Source organism: Fukomys damarensis, unplaced genomic scaffold (assembly GCF_012274545.1).
Source record: "Fukomys damarensis isolate Sample0158 unplaced genomic scaffold, DMR_v1.0_HiC HiC_scaffold_33, whole genome shotgun sequence".
Lineage (NCBI taxonomy): Eukaryota > Metazoa > Chordata > Mammalia > Rodentia > Bathyergidae > Fukomys > Fukomys damarensis.
In genome coordinates, this window is record NW_022900945.1 from 5,924,554 (window position 1) to 5,943,611 (window position 19,058).

Sequence of the window (19,058 nt, forward strand, 5' to 3'; positions counted from 1 at the left end):
GGAGCATCTGGAAACGGGGTGCGGGGAGCGCGTGCCAGGGGGCGCCGAGTCGCAGGGCTGGCGGGCCAGACCCTGCAGGATTGCACACTGCGCAAAGGAAAGGTAAAACGCAAGGGCTGCGCGCAGATGCCGGGACCGAGGGTCCAGCCGAGGTTAGGCCTTGCACCTCTGTTCCTGGGGGGTCTCTGGTCATCTTTTTCCCGCAGCCCGGTGAGGGATGAAGCGCGTGTTGGCTGGTCTCTCTCTCTCTCTCTCTCTCTCTCTCTCTCTCTCGCTCTCTCTCTCTCTCTCTCTCTCTCTCGCTCTCTCTCTCTCTCTCTCTCTCTCTCGCTCTCTCTCTCTCTCTCTCTCTCTCTCACACACACACACACACACACACACACACACACACTTGTGGCAGGTTGCACTTGTCCCTTATCTAGGAAGGTGTTGTGTTACTGTCTTCATACATCTTTGGGGAAAAATGCAGTTAGATGGTTATGATGGCATTTGGGGTTGGAAAGGAAAAGGTGGAGTTTGGGGAGTGAGGGGGACCCAGAGCCTGACAGACTGGAGGGCAGAAAGAAGTGGGGTGCAGTGGGTGAAAGCTTTGCTCTGGAGTCGGAGAGAAAGACGCCTCCTTCTCCCGAGCCTGGCAACTCCAACCCACTCATCTCCTTTGTGTTCCGCGGGAAGCTGGCGGACCTGCGCTATTCCTGATCCAGCCGGGGCCCCTCTGCGTCCTCCTCTCCTGTCGTTAAGGATGCAGGACGAGTTTCGGATCCTACACGGAGAGAGGGAGGGCAACCCTACAGGACTGGGGTAATCATGGCACCCAGGCTCCGGAATCCTAGATTGGCCACCAGAGTCTCTGGTCTTACGGTCTTTTAGAGTCAGGAACAGGGAATTGGGCAGGGCTGGGGGCGCAGTTTGTCTTTAAAAATAGCGTGACTTCATGATAAGGGCGATGACTGCAAATCTGCTTCGTTATGCTACTTCTGTGCCATCCGGGCTGAATAAAAGACCCGCCTCCGCCCTCTCCTCCCTCTCACCTCGGGTCTCCTCCCCAACCAAGTCACAAAGCGATCGGGTTGGGCGCGAGGCGGCGCGAGGAGGAGAAGGGAAGGGGTCACTTTCACAACTCCTGGGAATCAGCTTCAGCTTCGGAGAGGAGCCATCTGCGACTCCCTCGTTCCTGTGGAAGTTCTCTTGCGCAAAGCGGGAGGGGAGTCCGCGAGACGCGAGGGTCCTCCACCTGCTCTCTGCTGTCACTTTTCCAAGGCGCTCTCCACGCCTCGCATTTACCTGCATGGTAACTGGGTCAGTTACATGGTAACTGCGTACCTGTGTGTGCTGAGATGCGGCTCTGGTGATGGAGGCGAAGCGATTTGTATCTGAGCATATTTTAACCTGGGAAGAATTTCTAAGCACAATAGAGATTTTATAGCGTGGGCGAGCTGAGTGCGTTCCAGCGAAAGCAGGACACGTGATCCCTCCAACGGGAGAGATACAGTATTAGGAACTCGCTTTTCTTTGTTCCAGGCTGAGCCTGTGGATGGTCAGCATCCCAGTTGCTGAAGTCCTCCTTTAAAGGAAATATGAGGAGGAGGAGGAGGAGGAGGAGGAGGAGGATGATGATGATGATATTGACCAGAGGCCAGAAGGGCGGGGAGAGAGCACAGGTAGATAGTTGCCTGTGAAGCTCTTGAAACTTCCTGTGACATTTCCTTTTAGGTACCCACCCTGCATCTCTAGCCCTAGCCCCTGCAGGCCCTCTGTTTTTAAATGAGGCCCTCCCAGTGGGGGACATGGTGGAAAAGTTCTCCAGCCCCTGCACACGTGGGTTTCCCAGCACCTCAGAACCTGCTGTCACTGGCATCAGATCCTGCCACCTCCCCAGGCCAGTGTCGGGCTTCAATTCAAGCATCTTGAAGCTGCCTTTTCGGAGATCTTTCTGCAGAGGGCTGTAGAACAGTCCTGTCCCCGATTTTTGGAAACCAGTGATCACACCCGGGAAAGGGAACAAGTGAACAACCCCGGATTATTTTATTTTCCTGTAAGAGCCATAGGACTGATGTGCATGTATGTGTAGCGGGTGTGTGTTTAGCAGGGTCTGCACTTGGAGTCCCTGCGGTGCCTCAGGCCCATGGAATGATCATTTTTTAGTTTAGTGAAAGTGGAACTTGACCTCCACCCACCGCGGAGCTAGTTATGTGACTTGGAGATTGGGAATTTTCATTTTGACTGCGTGTTTTACGAGCCATCTTAATAGGCTAAAGTTGTTTTAAAATGTGGGCTATTTCTGACCGTGCTGCATTGCATCATGTTAACATGTCCTGGTAAAGAGAGTATAGGCGGTTTCCATGGCATGTTCTAAGGTGAGAGTTCTGGATACATTTTTTTAAAAAATATGACTGACCAAGAAAGGATGTGTACTTACCATGGCAACCCTTGCATGCTTCATCACTTGTGCCTGAACATATGCAGTGTCAGAATTAGAAACAACTTCATATAGAAACAAACTGGGCCAATTACAGTAGCCATGTTTTATTCAGAGTTTCAGCCCAGCATTAGGCTGGCATTGAGATTTTTCCTAATTAAAATTTCATTCCACTTACTTTTGTGAGCTTTTAATTTTTCTAATTCCTCTCTATAAAGTACAGAAAATAAGCTGAAAGTATCTTTGTGTATTTGTTGGCTTTGGATTTTTAGAAGTTGTGAAAATATTAATTAGTGTTATGAATTTTTATTTTATGAAAGTCATTAACCACATTATAAACATAGTGTTTCTGGGGTTTCTTAGCTATCTCTTACTTCAGTCCAAAATAGTTGGCAGTATTTGTTATACAAGCTAGTGTCTTTGGTTATGTCGTAAAATGTCCATTTTTAGAACAGCTGAAAACTCGAAAATGTTAGATTTTAATCGATGTATCAAATTTACACCTATTGACACTACAGTTTTATTTTCTGAATGACTGTTGTATCACACACCCCTTGATAACTTCATTCCATACCCAAATTACCAAAGTACATGAAGACTAACCAGCTATTCATAAATCACCATCTGAATCATCTCTGGATTCTTGGTGTATTTTCTTTTTCCCTTAACTTTTTTCATAATTTTTTGGAAATGTTTTTCTTTTGAATTATATGATGTTCATTGAATAAAACAGTTCTAGTTACCACACCAGCAATAAAAGACATTAGCATATTTTGTTGCTTTCAGCAGCAATGGCTGTCAGCCATTGTACTCAAGTATCCAGTACTCTGGATAGAGTACTACTATCCAGAGCCCTCTTGGGGTGGCTCTAGTTGGGCTTGTGAATTTGCAAGAGGAATTTTGGAAACCACTGATTCGTATCAGTGACACAGAACGTTTAGTTGCGACTAAACTTCTGACCAGTAACTCATTCCTGTCTCCAACCAAAGACATGCAGGAGGTGCTTCTAGGATCTTCTGAGCTTTTCACCTTGAACCTTTTTAGTGTAAGGGCCTTCAGTGGAAGACTTTAAAGTTTCAGTGTTTAAAAATAAAATTTACTATTAAAATAGCAATGTAAACCTGTAGTGTAACAATGACATTCTACTCCGAGGAAATACAAAAGCAGACTTTTCTAAATTGATCGGTGTGGCATGTTGTAATCAGTGAACCTTCCTTGACACATTATCAGCCCAGGTCCATACTTTATGTTAGGGTTCCCTTTGTGACTTTTGACAAATGTATGATAATGTTCATCCACCATTTTAATCTCATGAAGAATACCTTTACTGTCCTAGACGTGCTCTATGCTATTTTTCTCCTTCCCTCCCCTGAAACCTTGAAGAGAAGTGAACTTTTTATTGTCCCTTTTCCAGAGCCTCTTAGTTACCATCATAAAGCATGTCACATTTTCAGGTTGGCTCATTTAACTTAGCCATAGCCATATTTGCATCTATCTTAAAGTATTGAATTGTGAATTGACCATGAAAACTCCGAATTAAACGTGGCAGTATAAATGAACAGTGTTTGGAAGATGGTGACCACAAATCAATAGTCGTTCTCATTTAAAATTTGAACCATGTTCTGTGACTGAAGTTTTAATCATTAGAAATATTTGTGCTTTTATAGAAATGACTCTAGGGAGTTATCCTAAGAAGATAAAAGAAAAGTAAGAAACTCTTAGGTACTTCTGGAAATAGCATGTAATCACCAACACTATCAGACAGGCTCTTTTAAAGCTATGAAACAGAGATAGTAATAATTGCTAAATTATAGCTGTAATAAAATAATGAGACAAAGTCATGCACAGAAGGTGGTGTGATCATTTTGGAAGAATGCAGCATAAACTTTGCTATGAATCAGTTTTCTTTAGTGAGGTGCGGCTGTGTGTACGTGTGGCTGTGTGCAGGGATGGCGCCCTGTTTTGAAAGAATGCCCTTGAGATAATCACGTGTTTCTATTCCCTGTCGTGGCATTGAGGAACTATGTTCAGAAACCCACGATCATCCCTTGTAACAATGTTTGAACTGGATTCCTAACAACAGCTGCCAGTTGCTAGACACCACTGGTTCAGGCACTTTATTTCCCTGTAGACATTCTGTTCTCACCATTTTAAATATTTGAAACTCAAGACTCAGATACAGTAAGTGGCATGATCGGGTCACATACTGAGAAAGTGAGGGACCCAGAACTTGGCTCCCGAGGCTCTGCCCCCATACCTGTCTGTCTCCTTCACTGCCATAAGTTGGTGTTTTTTAAATAGCTGAAATCTGTTATGATAGAATATTTTCCTAACTTATATAACAATTAAAATTTTGATTTAGTTTTTCAAAATGATCTGCATTTGATAGTCAAGCATAATACTACTTTCACGACTAAGAAATGCTGTTCCTTGTTTTCATGCCATAATTAATTCATGACAGAAACGTTTAATAACCCATTAGGATCTGTCATACAAAAGCTCATTCAGAAAGTTTTTAATGAAGCAAGTTTTGAACCTGTAGCTGTCATCCACTTCGAAACTATGATGATATAGTTGATAAATAAGCCTCTGGAGAAATGTCAGATATGCTACTAAATTATTAACCATAATAAAAAATGATTATCACTCAAAGACACATGGAAAATTGATAAATTTAGGACTTTCTATGTACACTCATTTTCTTGGCATTGTTTACTGCTTTGAGAAAGTACTTAACATCTCTAAGATATTATTTAAGTTTCTTACACTTGAAATGAGTACTTATCAAGGGTGAAATATTAAAATTTATGTTACCATTGACATGATCTTTAAATATCTTAAATATTTTAATAATGCTACTGTGTTGGTTTCTTTTTTTTTTTTTTTTGGTTACCGGGGATTGAACTCTGGTCCTTGTGCTTGCAAGGCAGGCCACCGAACTGCTGAGTTAAATCCCCAGCCCCTGTGTTGGTTTCTTAAAGACAGCATTCTTCAGATACACCAGGGTATTTTTGTGCTACTTCATGTTCAGTAAAGTTGAACGCATATTTAAAACTGGCAGATCGTTATATCATGCCCAAAATTGTAGCATAATGAATATGTTTAGTTGAAGAGAACTTTCTAATACATGTGTACTTGTGTTCAGTTGAAGGAAAGAATTAAGTTTTGTGGGATTTAAGACATGAAATATTATGAGAACAAGCCACAAGCTATCATTTCTTTTTGTTACAGAAAAGAGATAGCTGATTTGAAAAAAAACATCAAACACATGGATAGTGTAAGGGCTATCACTTTTGTATGAGATTTCATAGACGGGAAGAGAAGAGTTTGATTTTAGGAGAAAAACGGTAAAAGAGAGCTAGCAGAAAATATGGTCCCAACAATTGAAAAAGCGCTGTTTGACTTAATCACTGAGAATAAAAAACTCCCCAGAATGTTTATGCTATTACCATATTGAAAGAGATAAAGATACTTTTGTGTAGTAGCAAATTATTTTCCAGAAGCCTGGTGGCATTATTAAGTTGTGTGATAAGGGAAGGTAATGCAAGAAATGAATCTTATTGATATAATGCCTAAGTATTACGAAGACATTTCTTGTGCTGAAAGGATGAGTAATGGACACAAAGCCAAATTATGCCAGCTGAGTTTAAAGAATTAATATGGAATAGATGATGTAACTAAAATAATTAAAAAGTACAAGGAGACGTCTATAACAGTAACCATAGAAGTGTGCCCTCTGCACCAGTGTCATATTCACCATCAGTAGACGCTTAGAGTCATGCAGAATGGAAATGTACCTTAAACCATATATTTTGAACAGTCTTATCCTATGAAATATTTACTGTCCAGTGTTATTGTGAATCAGTGTAATTTAGGACATGGCAAACTTTCTTCTGTACAAGTGTGATTAATTTCTTAAAACAATTATAAACGTGATTGTAATTACATCCACTAGCTAGTTAAACTTTGGGTGAGTGTTAACTATTAGTGATGTCCTCAGGGTAATGCTGGAGTATTGAACCTGGGGGGAACGGCCCATATACACCCATGGCTGCAGTTGGTCTGTTTCACAGCACAGACACACCCGGCAGCAATCTTACCGTCTTGGAAGTTCCTGACACTTCAGAGCCGGAAGGAACTAGAGAGAGCCTCACTTTATAGGAGTGGGAACTGAGGCGAGGCTAAGCCTGCGATCTTGCTCAAGACCAGGAGGCCAGTTGTGGGACAAACAAACAACGTGGGAACAGGGATCTATTAGCCGCGCCCCTCGGCCAGTGAGACTGCAACCCCGGAATTTTTACAGCCTTTTTTCTACCTGAGCAGAGTGGAAGAGGAAAAGGAACCTTAACCTTATATATCTGAGGAACCTCATATAGCCAGCCAGTATTCTGACACGGTCCAAAACGCGTTTCTTTTTCATTTGAGTTTTGGCCTGAATTTTTCTCTTGACTTTTTATTTGGCTTAAGTTTTTTGGACGGTTGCCTTCTCTTTCTACTTTGATTTTACTGTCTAAGCAGACTGTAATGCTATAAATTTAACATCCATTAAGCATTCTATTTTTGAAAAGATGCCTTTATTTAAGAGCTATGGAATTAATTTTCACTAATACTGAAGTATTCTAAATTTGGATACTGTGTCCTCTCTGAATGAGAGTAAAAATGTTCTCTTAAACTATTGATCTTTTTATGAAAATTCAAGCTAAATGAATATTGGGTGATGGAAAAATGTTCAGTTTATGTTAAATAAATGAATTTTTTTCTAAATTTGCTAGTATCATTAGAGCCCAATCAGTGAGTTTTCTTACTAAATACAAGAACAATTTGAAGTGGTATTAGCCCTTTAGGAGGGTGGTGTAGTAAGAAAATGATAACAGACCCATTCCTGTGGATGTTTCTCATCTTCTGTGAAGCCTGCTTTATGTTTATTTGCTTGTTAGCTTCTCCCACCCTGCTGTATCTCAGGTTTGTCTCCTGCCAATAGTAAGCATGGCACACAAACTCAAAAGTTACATTGTGAAGGTTTCTTTGAAAGAACAAACTTCCCCTTCTAAATACCTGTTCAGTATCTGTTATAACTTAGTTCTTTGTCATGAGAAAAATTGGAAATAAGTATTTTTTCACTTGATTTTTTTTAAGGCTAAAATTATCAACGGACATTTTCTAGATTTGGTTATAGGGAACCTTAGGGAAAGATATTTTTCAGCATGCTGACTAAACATACTAACAGCCATTATAGAGCTTTTTCAAAATAATGGTGTCAGTCTCTTAAAACATGTATTTACATTATAAATAGTGAAATATAAAAAGTTTATAAACAAAAGGATTGATTAAGCAAGGTATACCTTCACAGCCCTATCTAAAAATCTTTAAAAAGCATATAAAAAATCTTAGTGCAAAAAAAAAAAAATCTTAGTGCAAACATTGTTTAGAATTGAAGAAACATCACAAAGGCTAAATCAGTGCATTGCACAGCAGCATAGTAGCTGTGCTTTCATTTGTAGAACGCTGTTGCTCGAGCTGGCTTCCAGTGTGCTGTGCTGAGACTGGTGGGCGTGATGGAACGGAATGTGTTTCTGCATCTGTGACTGCAGTCCCACACAGTTTTACACAAGAGATCGGAGTGTCCTACAGCTATGTGTTAGCAGTAAGACGTCAGCTTCTTCCAGCCCAAGCCTTGGATTACCTCCATAGCAATACCTGCTTTATCTTTCAGGGTTGTTAATTTAATTTAACTTACTGAGATGTTATTTAACTATGCAGTGTAATAAAAAACATGTTTAATGTTTGATGATTTTCTGAGGTTTGCTTTCTGCAGACAAAATCATGACATCAAAACTCAAACACAGTAGACACCAACATGGGATGAAAGAAATGGGAGGGAGGAGATACTCTTTTTTTTTTTGGTAGGGGGAATCGAACTCAGGACCTTGCATTTGAGAGGCAGTTGGTGGAACCCCTGAGTTAAATCCTTGGCCCAAGATACTCTTTTATACTTTAGTAGAGGAAGAAACTTACACACGTTTATTTTCCATATAAAAATCACAAAGTAGAGCAGCCTTATTAAAAGTTAATACACATTAAGAACTCGATACACAGATTAGGAAACATTCCACACTGAGATAGGGTACATATGATTTATGTAAATATAATATGTTGCTCATTGAAGGAAATACCGCACAGTAGACAGTGATGGTGGACCTCTTAAAGCTTTCAGTGATGCAAACACTCAGCTGTGGTATATATACCATAGGTCCGCCAGTGATACAGAAGCACCGCAGGTAGACACATGTGCTGGTAACGGAGAAGGTGAGAGCAAAGCCTGTACAAGCAATGTTTAAGGGCTGCTTTTAATTTTGGTTTAAATATATACATATGTCAACCTCTTAGTTCCAAGAACTTGATGCTTATGCATCTCATCCTAAATATTACCCATAACCCAGACAAAGCATTGTCCTCTACAGCACTTGGCAAGTCATAAATCTTTGCTGTTTATTAATCGGTGTAAATTTACCCAGAAACATAAGGTATAAGTAATGGTGACTGCTACCTCAGTAATGTACCAGTGTCTTAGTCCCTTTGCTGTTGGTCTAGCTGAATTCCAAAGACGGATAGTTTATAGAGAGTAAAGGTTGGTTCAGCTCATGGTTCTGGAGGTTGGGAGGTACAAGGTCTGGGGGCCACATCTGACGGGGGCTTTCTTGCTGGTAGAGATTCTCCAGAGCCTCAAAGTGACGCAGGGCACCACATGGGAAGAGTGGGGCCTCCAGAGGACAGAGACTCTAGATAGCTGGTCAACCCATCCATGAATGGGCTCTATTCTCCTGATCTAATCACTGGGGGATCACATTGAACCATGAGTCTTGAGCATGCTAGGTGAACCCTCTATCACTGAGCTACAACCTTAGCCTTCTGATCACCTCTTAAAGATCCCAGCTAGTCCCCTCATTTAATAGCTCTCAGTGGAAGGCGGGGTTGTCGCTCAGGGATAGAGAGTTTGAGCTGTGTGCAAGACCACAGGTTCAACCTCCCACACTGCGGTAGATGGGGGAACTCACCCCAGGGGTGACATTTTAACATGAGTCTCCGTGGGCACATCCTCGCTATAGCAGTCAGTGCCTGCAGTCAGTCTGAGGGATCTACGCATCCCTCCCCTTTTCTCCAAATGCGACCAAAGCAGCCCCAAGCCCAGAGAGCTCGTCACTTCTTTGCCTGTGAAAATTTATAACTGGTAGAAAAGAATATGTCCTTAATCTCCTTCCTGTTTTATTCCTGGGAGGATTTCTTTATATGATTGTATGTGACAGAGAGAAGTACAGAAAGAGAAAGCTGCATCTGGCTCAGAGAGCACTGATGAGTACTTTGTTGTCTTCAGTATTTCCTAATGGTTTCACCGACTTTTGATAAAATAGATACTTTCAGTGTAGAAGACAGGACATTTTATTGGGAGGTAAGAGTACCAGTCCTATGAACCAATATTATTTTTTAAAAATATAGTGACTGCTGGTATTTACATTGAAAAGGAAGGCAACGAAAAGTCCCGGGATGCTACTTAAAAGGCTTGCACTCTGCATGTAAGGCAAGCAAGGCATTTATCTTCAGGCTAAGTAATGATCACTGTTAATTGGCAAACACTTTTTAAAGTAATGAGTTGAGTGTAAAATGTATTGAATGTATAGCTGTTTAATAAAATTTAAGAATTCCCTGATTGTTTTCTCCACATCTTTTTTTTTTTAAGTGATTAAACTTTTAAAGTGTGGGCTTTGTGTAATGACGACTTCCGTTGCCGTGTGTTTTTCTTTGGGATACTTGGATAGTTGGCATGAACATTCCTAGGATTGTTTAAAATTGCTATACCCAAAACCAGCACATATATAAGGACTCATTTGATTTTTGTGATGCCTAGAAAACTGGCTTATGGCCCAGTGCAGAGAAATATGCTTGTTGTGTAGATGGATGAATGATGTGGTGGTTTCATTTATGCTTCTGAACGCCTTCAAGTGACTGCGGTGACCTTTGGTGCAGTTCAGCTGGATTTGTTCTGCTCTTTCCTCTGAGAATTATAGGGCTGTACTTCCCTCCCCCTCCTGGAAGTTAGTCACATTAGTCTCTTTGGCCAGTACGGTGGGAATAACAGCAACAACAAGACGAAGAGTGCCTCGTCTCTGTAGTCATCGCTGCAACTCGCATGCCGTTTGTGACATCGTCCCTGATGTCACAGGTAGCGTCACCTGTCCCCTGCCTGCGTCCACTTGGTCCCCGAACCAAGTCTTCTCTGGGCACGGAAACTCAGTACGTCCTTAAAGCAAAAAAATGAAGTGTTACAATTTTGAGACTCGGGGTTGTTTGTAACTGTGGAAAAATGCAGCATTTCCTTCTCAGTTTGAAGGTGAGAGGCTAGTGAGTGAAGATGGAATTGTGAGATCCAGTTTGTAGGGTCATGACTATAAAAATGCCATCTGAGCGTGCTTCTTAGTTCTTACTATAAACGTATTGTGCTTTATGACTGGTTTGAATTATAAGAATTCAAGTAATTATTTAAAAGGTACATTCATTTGAAAATATTTTATAAATTTGAAGCATTTTGACCTCAGTTTGTAATTTGTGCACGCGTAGTGTATTTTGATACCGCAGAAGTTTAAAATCTATGCTGCTGGTCTTAAGCACCTCAGTAAGCTCTCCTCTGATTTCTAAGCAAATCAAACCAGGTAGAGACATATTTTCTTATTTATACACCACTGGGAAAAGTTTTATCCTAAAAAATTGGGCTAGGATTTTGGTAGTCAAAGTGGAAAGAAGTAGATGAAACTGAGATATCTTTGTGTAAGGCATTGGATTCATAGCTGAGCTGATAGAATTAGTGAAAAAGTGTGGTGGTAAGGAGTATTCTGAGGTTTCTGGCATGGGAAACTGGATAGGTGGAGGTACAGTTTGTTGCTTGGAGAACGTTGGAGGGGTAGCTAATTTAGTCAAGAATAGCTAGAACTGATATGATGGAAACTGAGTAACTGGCTGACGTACTGAAGAAGCACGAATCACAGCATCACTTAAAAATAAACACATATACCTATATGCAATTTTGGAAAAGTATCGGATACTTTTGTAGGGAAAATAATTAAAGCCTCTTTTTACAAAGTAAGTTTTCAAATGAAAATTGAGTATGCAAGAGTGACTCACTTTGCATTATCTTGGTTTTCTTTTACTTATTTTTTGGCACGCAAAGAAAGCAAGAATGCGTACCCATTCCTTCTGAATACTAATTTCTTCCTTCTTTTTCTATCATGCTTTACAGTTTGGAAAGAACAATCGACAATTGTTGCTTTTACACTTGGTTTCTGAGATGAGTCCATTTAGATACATTGGCCAAAGCCACTCAAGTGACCCCGCTTGGCATGGCACCCAGATCGATGGTTAAGCATCCATGCTGGTACACATGGTTCAGCGATACCATTAAGGACTCTGGCAAATCTCTGTCCACCTCTTGGGTAGCAGTTTAAGCATTTACACATTGGAAAATAGTTTTTACATCTTAACTGCCTTCAAGTGGACTGGCACCGGAGGTCATAGTGTAATGGATGAAACCAACTGTTGAGTTTCCCTGCTCTCTTCCTTGGCTTCTGGGTTTTGGCCAGCATGCAGCTCTGTGTAATGCAGTTATACTGCTCAATATATTTTGTTGTTTCCATCTTTGAGCTGAAATGCATTTCATAAATTTTTCAAATAAATTACCTTTTTCTTTGTCCTCCTCTGTTTCCCTAGGATGAGGAGTATTGGAAAAAACAACATTCATCTGGAAATTTAGATGAATAACCATTCATTTTATCTTAGAGGAACAGAAACCCATATTTTTCAAGCATTGAAAATTATGAAATAAAATTTTATTTTCTCATCAAGATCTGGGGGATTTTGGATTGATTTAAATTTTGAGTGGATATACTTTGGAATTTTTGAGGTACTTTTGAATTCATAAAGCTTGAAATTCTTTTTAATATTTTTGTTCAGGTCTATTGCTTCTAAAATTTTGGATTATAGCTATGATTTATTATGAACTCTGTCTTCACAAAAGAAACATTTTTCTTTTGTTGGTAGATGGAAGCATTAAAATTGGGAGTATTTCTAATTAAATTCTTTAGAAGTATATAGATTAGAACATTTATATTTATACCTTAGTGTTCTTTTGAAACCAGTTGGAATCCTATTTGAAAGAACACATGATTACATTTAGACTATTAGTTTTCAAATATTTTTATGATTGTGGAATGCTTTTGTCAAGTGAACTATTACAAATAATTCCAGTGCTAAAATAGTGACAAATAAGACTGCTGTGTTTAAAATACCAAAGTTTTATGTTCGAGAATTACCACGCCAAATTATAATTACTTTATGGTTTCTAACTTCCTGTTTTGATGGAAAAATATCTTACCTCCAGTTTGGGAAATGATGTACAGATGTAAGCATCTTGTCATTTTTAGTTGCAGATGACCCACAGTCTCAGGGTGAAGCAGAGTTATTTCAATCATGAATACAATCGCATTGCATCACCTGTCGTTTTTGTTTGGTTGACAAAGGGTGATATTATCCACAGGAAGACTGGGAGAAATTCACTTCATCACAGCCATTGTCAGTGAGTGCAAGGCTTCTGCAGGACAGAATTGTGAGGCCGGCTCTGCCTCAGAATGACTTCGTCTGGCATCCAGCTAATTAGGCAAGGGGGCAGATGAAATGGTGTACTTGTTTTGATGAATATGGCCCATTAGCATCACTTTGGATTTTGGACCTCTCAGGGTTTGGGATCTCTTACTTCTCTTACGCTAAAGATCCTACGGAGATGATTTTTGTAAAAGTGGCCTCCAGCCTGATCAGCAACAGAATAGCTTCAGTAGCAAAGATAGATGGAAAGATTTCCTCAGAAATCGTTCTCTGTTATCTCACAGGACAGAAGTCTGTGGGGTGCTTTGTGGGGTCCTCTCGTTTAGACGACATTAATTCTTACTACCCTTTGTTGTTTCGTCCGTATTACTGTCTTGCTGTTTGCCATCCCAGGCTTCCAATTTTTAAAAATCTGTCAGAATTCCTTCTTGCTAGCGTCTGTGGCTTGGTGATAAACACAGTTGATCTGCAGCCAGAAGAGACGGGTGTAAGTTTTTTGCTGTTATTTTCTGGTTAGGTGACCTCAAGACACTTATTTTAACTTCCACGTCCTAGTTTACTCACACTTAATGCGAGCAAAATAATCATCTCACATAAATGCTGCGATGATCAGATGATTTAATTAAGAAAAACAAACCAGCACACTTACCTTAATGATACTTTGGACATCCATTTGGATCACCTTACCCCCTTCCTGATAATAATGGTTACTGGTGCGTTATTTCTTTGGAGATAAAGACAGATTAATCATTTTTCTTACAAGGCCCCAAGTCCAGCCGTTATCTGTATTCCAGCTTTGCCTCCTACCTGTTCTGGAACACTTGTCATCTTGAAAAGGCAGGTTTCCTACAACTTCCTTTTCTTTACACCTGGGAGTCTGCCTGCCTGCTCTGTTTGTCTGTTGACTTCCTTATATTTCCCTGTTGGAACCAAGTGATCACCTCTGGAGGAAGCCTCTTCTATCACATTCTCTTTAGCGCTGTACATGTAGCAGGATGTGTGGGGACTGCTGTGCTGGTGTACAGTGGAGGCTTCTGGTCTTTTGAAATGCTTTATCCCAAGCATTTGCAAAAGTGCTGCTATGGTACAAATGGAGTAAGAGAGGAAAAATGAATTGATATTTATTTGAGACTTAGACTGCCATGTCAGGAACTCACCTAGAGAAATATTTTTTCTGATGTAATCCTTATGAATTTCGTGAATAAATGAGTTCTACAAAAGGGATAAATGTATAAATCATTAAAGTTTTTTGTACCATTTCAAGGGGAATTATATGCAATTCATAGACTAAAGAAGTACCTTTACCTGTTGTGGAAAACATCAAGAAAATTCCACATTATGGAATATTCAACTCTGTTTTGTCTTTAGATGATCCATTTATTGTTTGTATAGCTCAGAGCTGCTGAAATTTAAGCTTTTAGAATAAACATTGTGTGTGTGGAGAGAGAGAGAGAGAGAGAGTCCCAATTACAAAATAGTACCCATCATAGGTGAAAATAGTCTGTGACGCTAATGTTCATTTACCCCATAAACACAAGAAAGAGAAGCTTGGGAGGAGCCTGCAGATATGGAGAATAAGCTGTGGACTCTCACAGTAAACGTTTCTTGGAAGTCCAGTGTGGGGTGAAACACTGGGAGCCAGTCACGTGAGCTGACCTTACAGAGAGTGACACAGCCAGCCACCAGAGCTCAGGAAAAACGACATAAACTACCATCAAAAAATAAATCCTAAGATTTTTAAAATTAGCAATCCATTCCATTGTTTTAAACATTTATAAAATAATCCCTTTGCTTTCTTTCTACCACAGATGAATGCCAACTACTCATAACTCTTTGCTTCCAAATAGAAAAGCTGCAGAGTCTCACACAAATCTGTAAACGGGGGGACTGTGTTCCATCCGAATCTCTTGTTGTTAAGGGAGGCACTAAGAGCTGACACTCGGCCAGCCTCACTCTGTCCAGTTACATTAGCGGATAAACCGAGATTCTCAAATAAAATGAAAGTTCTTGTCAGTTTAACTTACTGACCTATTTAAAAAGTTTTATTTCCCCATCTCCTTCCCTGTATGTAAGAACTTCAGTATGACTTCCTTGGTTCTTCCCGCTTTAGTCTCCTTTACCGTGAATCAAGGTAATCTTTCTGAATATCTAATTTTCAGAATTAATTTTCTTTTTCAGAAATCCTCAATAATTTTCCCACTTAGAAAATATCAGTTGGCCTAAATTGAGGCTTTCAGTCTTCAGATGCCACTTTTGACTTTCTCACTGTTTTCTGGGCCTTCTTGAAACACATGTTTTGGTCCATTTGAACCGAGATGAGTTCTCCAAAGGGACCTTGTCTGTTCCTCCAAGGAGACGTCGTGGTGAGAAAGCCCAGGTTGTGGCTGGGAGTCCCACAGAATTCTGTTCTCCTGTTTACCTGTGAGGTATAAGTTTTTAATTTAAAAATTTTTTTTTAATTTAATATTTATTTTTGGTACTGGGGATCGAATTTAGGACCTTGCTCTTGCAAGGCATGCGATGGCACCCAAGCTCAATCCCCAGCCCAGGTGTAAGTTTTTAATCCAAACCGTCCCCTGTTCTGTCCTGCTCTCAGCCCCACCCTCCATGAAAGGGAACAAAGATTGATAAAACCACGAGTAGCATGTTTTAAAGACCACTGAGAAGAGCTGAAGACTCGTAAATGCTGCCCCTCAGCATCCTGCTTTGTTGTGTTCCTACTTCCTCTCACAGCCCCACTGAACTGTCTCCAGTCACAGTGAAATGTGTCCTGTTGATTGCAGGCACTCTCTGTGAAGACAGACTGTAGGGTCTGAGGCAGAAGCGAGGGTTTCTACTCTGACTAGAATCAGAACAGGCTGCAGCTTTGACTTCCCCGGCTGTGGGATTCTGGATGAGTACATCTCTCTGTAAGCCTTGAATCTGTGAATTATACAGAGCAACTCTGTTCTCACAGATGTGTTGTGGGAAGAGTCAGTGAGATAGTGAATACTATTTGCTTAAAATAATTCAATAACCCATGGTAACCATTGTGTGCTCTTATTATGGAAAAACAAAGTACAATTTTTTTCATTTTAGTTGATATGTGTCTTTTTATTGAACTAGTGATGTAACAAAGGCATTTTTACCTAACTTTTTGAGTTATTTTGAGTGTATTTCTTATTCTTTATTGCTCTAACATACCATCTTTTGTGGATTACTAACCAACAAAATCTGAGGTCCAAGAAACTACATTTATTGCTTTATTGTGCTTTGTTTTCTGAATTCTAAGGAACAAAATCGGATCCAAAGGCATTTAGTAGCTCCTGAAGTGTTCATACTCTTAAAATAATGTCATTTGTAGAAGGCGTTATTTTCTTGTTTTCAGTTTGTTCCAAGGAGAAATCTATCCAGATAGCTGTTGTTTGTCCCCCGGGATATTTCTAAGTATGTACATGGTGAAATACGGTGTGGTAACTTAGAGAGCTTTACTGAGAGAGAAAATGTCTTCCTCCTCGAATCGCTGCTTTGTAATTATTGTGTCTATACTATATCCTCCCAAACTTCAAATCTTCAACTTCATTCCTACTTTGCTGTTAAATGCTTTTTCTTACGCTTTCATGACTGCTGATTCCTAAATAGCTCTCAAGGTTCTTTTCCTCTTTGTGTTCAAAATCACTCTCCCCACTTACTTGTTAGTATCTTCCCTGCCCTAATCCACTGTCTCCAGACTGGTCACTGACCTTTCCTTCTGTTGGGCTCTTCCTCACCCCAGCCTCTGGGGTTTTTGAATGTTGAGGCTCTGTGAAGTGTAAATCCGCCTGAGACACTTGATTTGTCCCTCACCGACTCCCAGATCCCAAACTCTTTGACACGGATTACAGACGCACGCCATAACGTCTGCTCTAGTATTTTCCACACTGAGCTGCTGAAGCTCAGGAAATTACCCAGTCTGGCCCAAGCCTTGCGATCTGCCAGTTTTAGAAGTAAATGCTTACTCATCCTTTTGGTGTAGTCCCAGATGTCCCTTTGCCATGAAGCCTTTCTATACCTTCGTCCTCCTCTCATCCCAGGGGAAGTTAGTGGTATTTTCCTCTGTGCTTTGAAATTATTTTCTATAGATCCCCACTGTAATGCTAATCGTGCTATATTTTAATTGTTTATGTTATTTCTTTCCCAGTAGAATGAGCATTATGTTACTAGAAGTAGCATCATGCTTTTTTGTGTGTACTGAGCTCTTGGTACCCAGGTACTGGTTAATGAGAAAATAAATGGATATATACACACACACACACACACACACACACACACACACACACATACATATATATAATTCTATTAGGTATAATGTGATCATATATATATTCTGAAGTGTCTGTTTCTTCTTGGATGCATAGGAAAAAACTATGCTGTATATTGTGTGTGAAAATTACGTAAAACAAAATCAGTGCAGAATAAGGAGAAAAAATGACTTTGGCATTGTAATACTTGGGTTTGAGTTCTAACAAATGTGATCATACTTATATTCTGAAGTGTCTGTTTCTTCTTGGATGCATAGGAAAAAACTATGCTGTATATTGTGTGTGAAAATTACGTAAAACAAAATCAGTGCAGAATAAGGAGAAAAAATGACTTTGGCATTGTAATACTTGGGTTTGAGTTCTAACTCTCACAAGTTATGGGAGAGAAATTTGAAACAGGTAGTTCTTGTAATCCTGGTTTTTCTTTTATCTGAATAAAGAAAATAACAGTTAATTTACTTCACTGTTTGGCCGTGAGACTCAAATGAGAAATAAATGGAAATGCTTTGTGCACTATTAAGGAGTAGATGTTTTTAACCATTTGAATAGGTTAAAGTTTATAATCATGGTCATAAATTCTGATGTGTCAACACAAAGCTTTTTGAATCTGTAACTGATAGGTTTTTCTTGGTAGAGTGCTTTGTTGTATTCCTGTTTCCTTGGCACATGTATCAAGTTGCTTTTTGTTTAGAGTGGTGTATTCCCCTGTCCAGCTCCATGGTGGTGCTGCTGCTGCTGCTCTTGCTGTGTGTTTAGGACACATCCTGGGAGAATCACCGTGCCCTGCTCTGTTCTGTGGCTTTTGCCCAGGTGACAAAACAATGGGTCAACTGCCCTCAGTCCGCCTGCTCTTTTTCTGAGATCTCTGTCCAACCTGCCAAGGCTAGCACTCAGTCCAGCCTCAGTATTTTATGCTCCTCTGGCCCAACTCTCCCTCCTTTCAGACCCAGCATCCCTCTAGCACTTCGTGCTCAACTCACACACATTCGGCTTGGGTGTTTTCACACTTAGCTTTTGAAGGACCTGCTGAGACCTGGGTCTGTGGGGCTCTTGTCTGCAGGGACGTCCCACCATCTGCTAAAGTGGATTCCCTGTTGTTCATTTGTCAGACATCCAAGGTGCACTAGGAGAATTGCAGACTTTGGAAAGAGAAGCACAAGACTTGAATGAAGGATGCCAGTAGTATTGTTTGGGTGTTTTTGTTGCTCCCACTCTGACCTTTTAATTCTAGGAATGGGCCCATATTGATCACCCCCTGTTGTCCGTAGCGGAGGGTTTTCACTTTGTATCATTCCCTCTTCCAAATGGGAACGATCTGTTTCCTTTGAATATGGAATTCAGTATTAAATGAAGCACTTTTTTGAATTCTGTGACTGATAGTCATAATCTATGTTCATTTCTTCCAGCTTGATCCTTAATGTCCAGCTTTTTAAATTCCAAGGAAAACCTCTCTCTCAGCAAGTGTTAGGCTTTCCAACTATTGTGTCGGATAAGGACTTTGTACACTGTCTTTGGAAATTCAAAGCTGAGCAATGATTTCTTTGCTCTTGCTATATTCATCTTCTCCCTCTGTGATGAAGCCACCTGTTCCACATTTTTTAAGGGGCAGGAAAGGTGCCCAGAGAAAATGCAGCCAAGAATATTATCCATGAACTCTTCACAATATCTGCTCTTAATATAATTAAGACAATCACTTAAAATTTAGAAATCCT

The 19,058-nt window shown here is 40.2% G+C and overlaps 1 protein-coding gene across 6 annotated transcripts in view; it reads left to right on the forward strand.

Moving 5' to 3' along the window:
- Window positions 1-82: 82 nt before the first annotated feature.
- The window catches only part of Lrrc7 (leucine rich repeat containing 7), a 463,114-nt gene continuing 444,138 nt past the window's right edge, over window positions 83-19,058 (forward strand). For all 6 annotated transcript variants that reach the window (XM_010605114.3, XM_033758262.1, XM_033758263.1 and 3 more), the window contains exon 1: window positions 83-102. The gene's annotated coding sequence lies outside the window, so the exon portion shown is untranslated. The remainder of the gene's footprint in view (window positions 103-19,058) is intronic.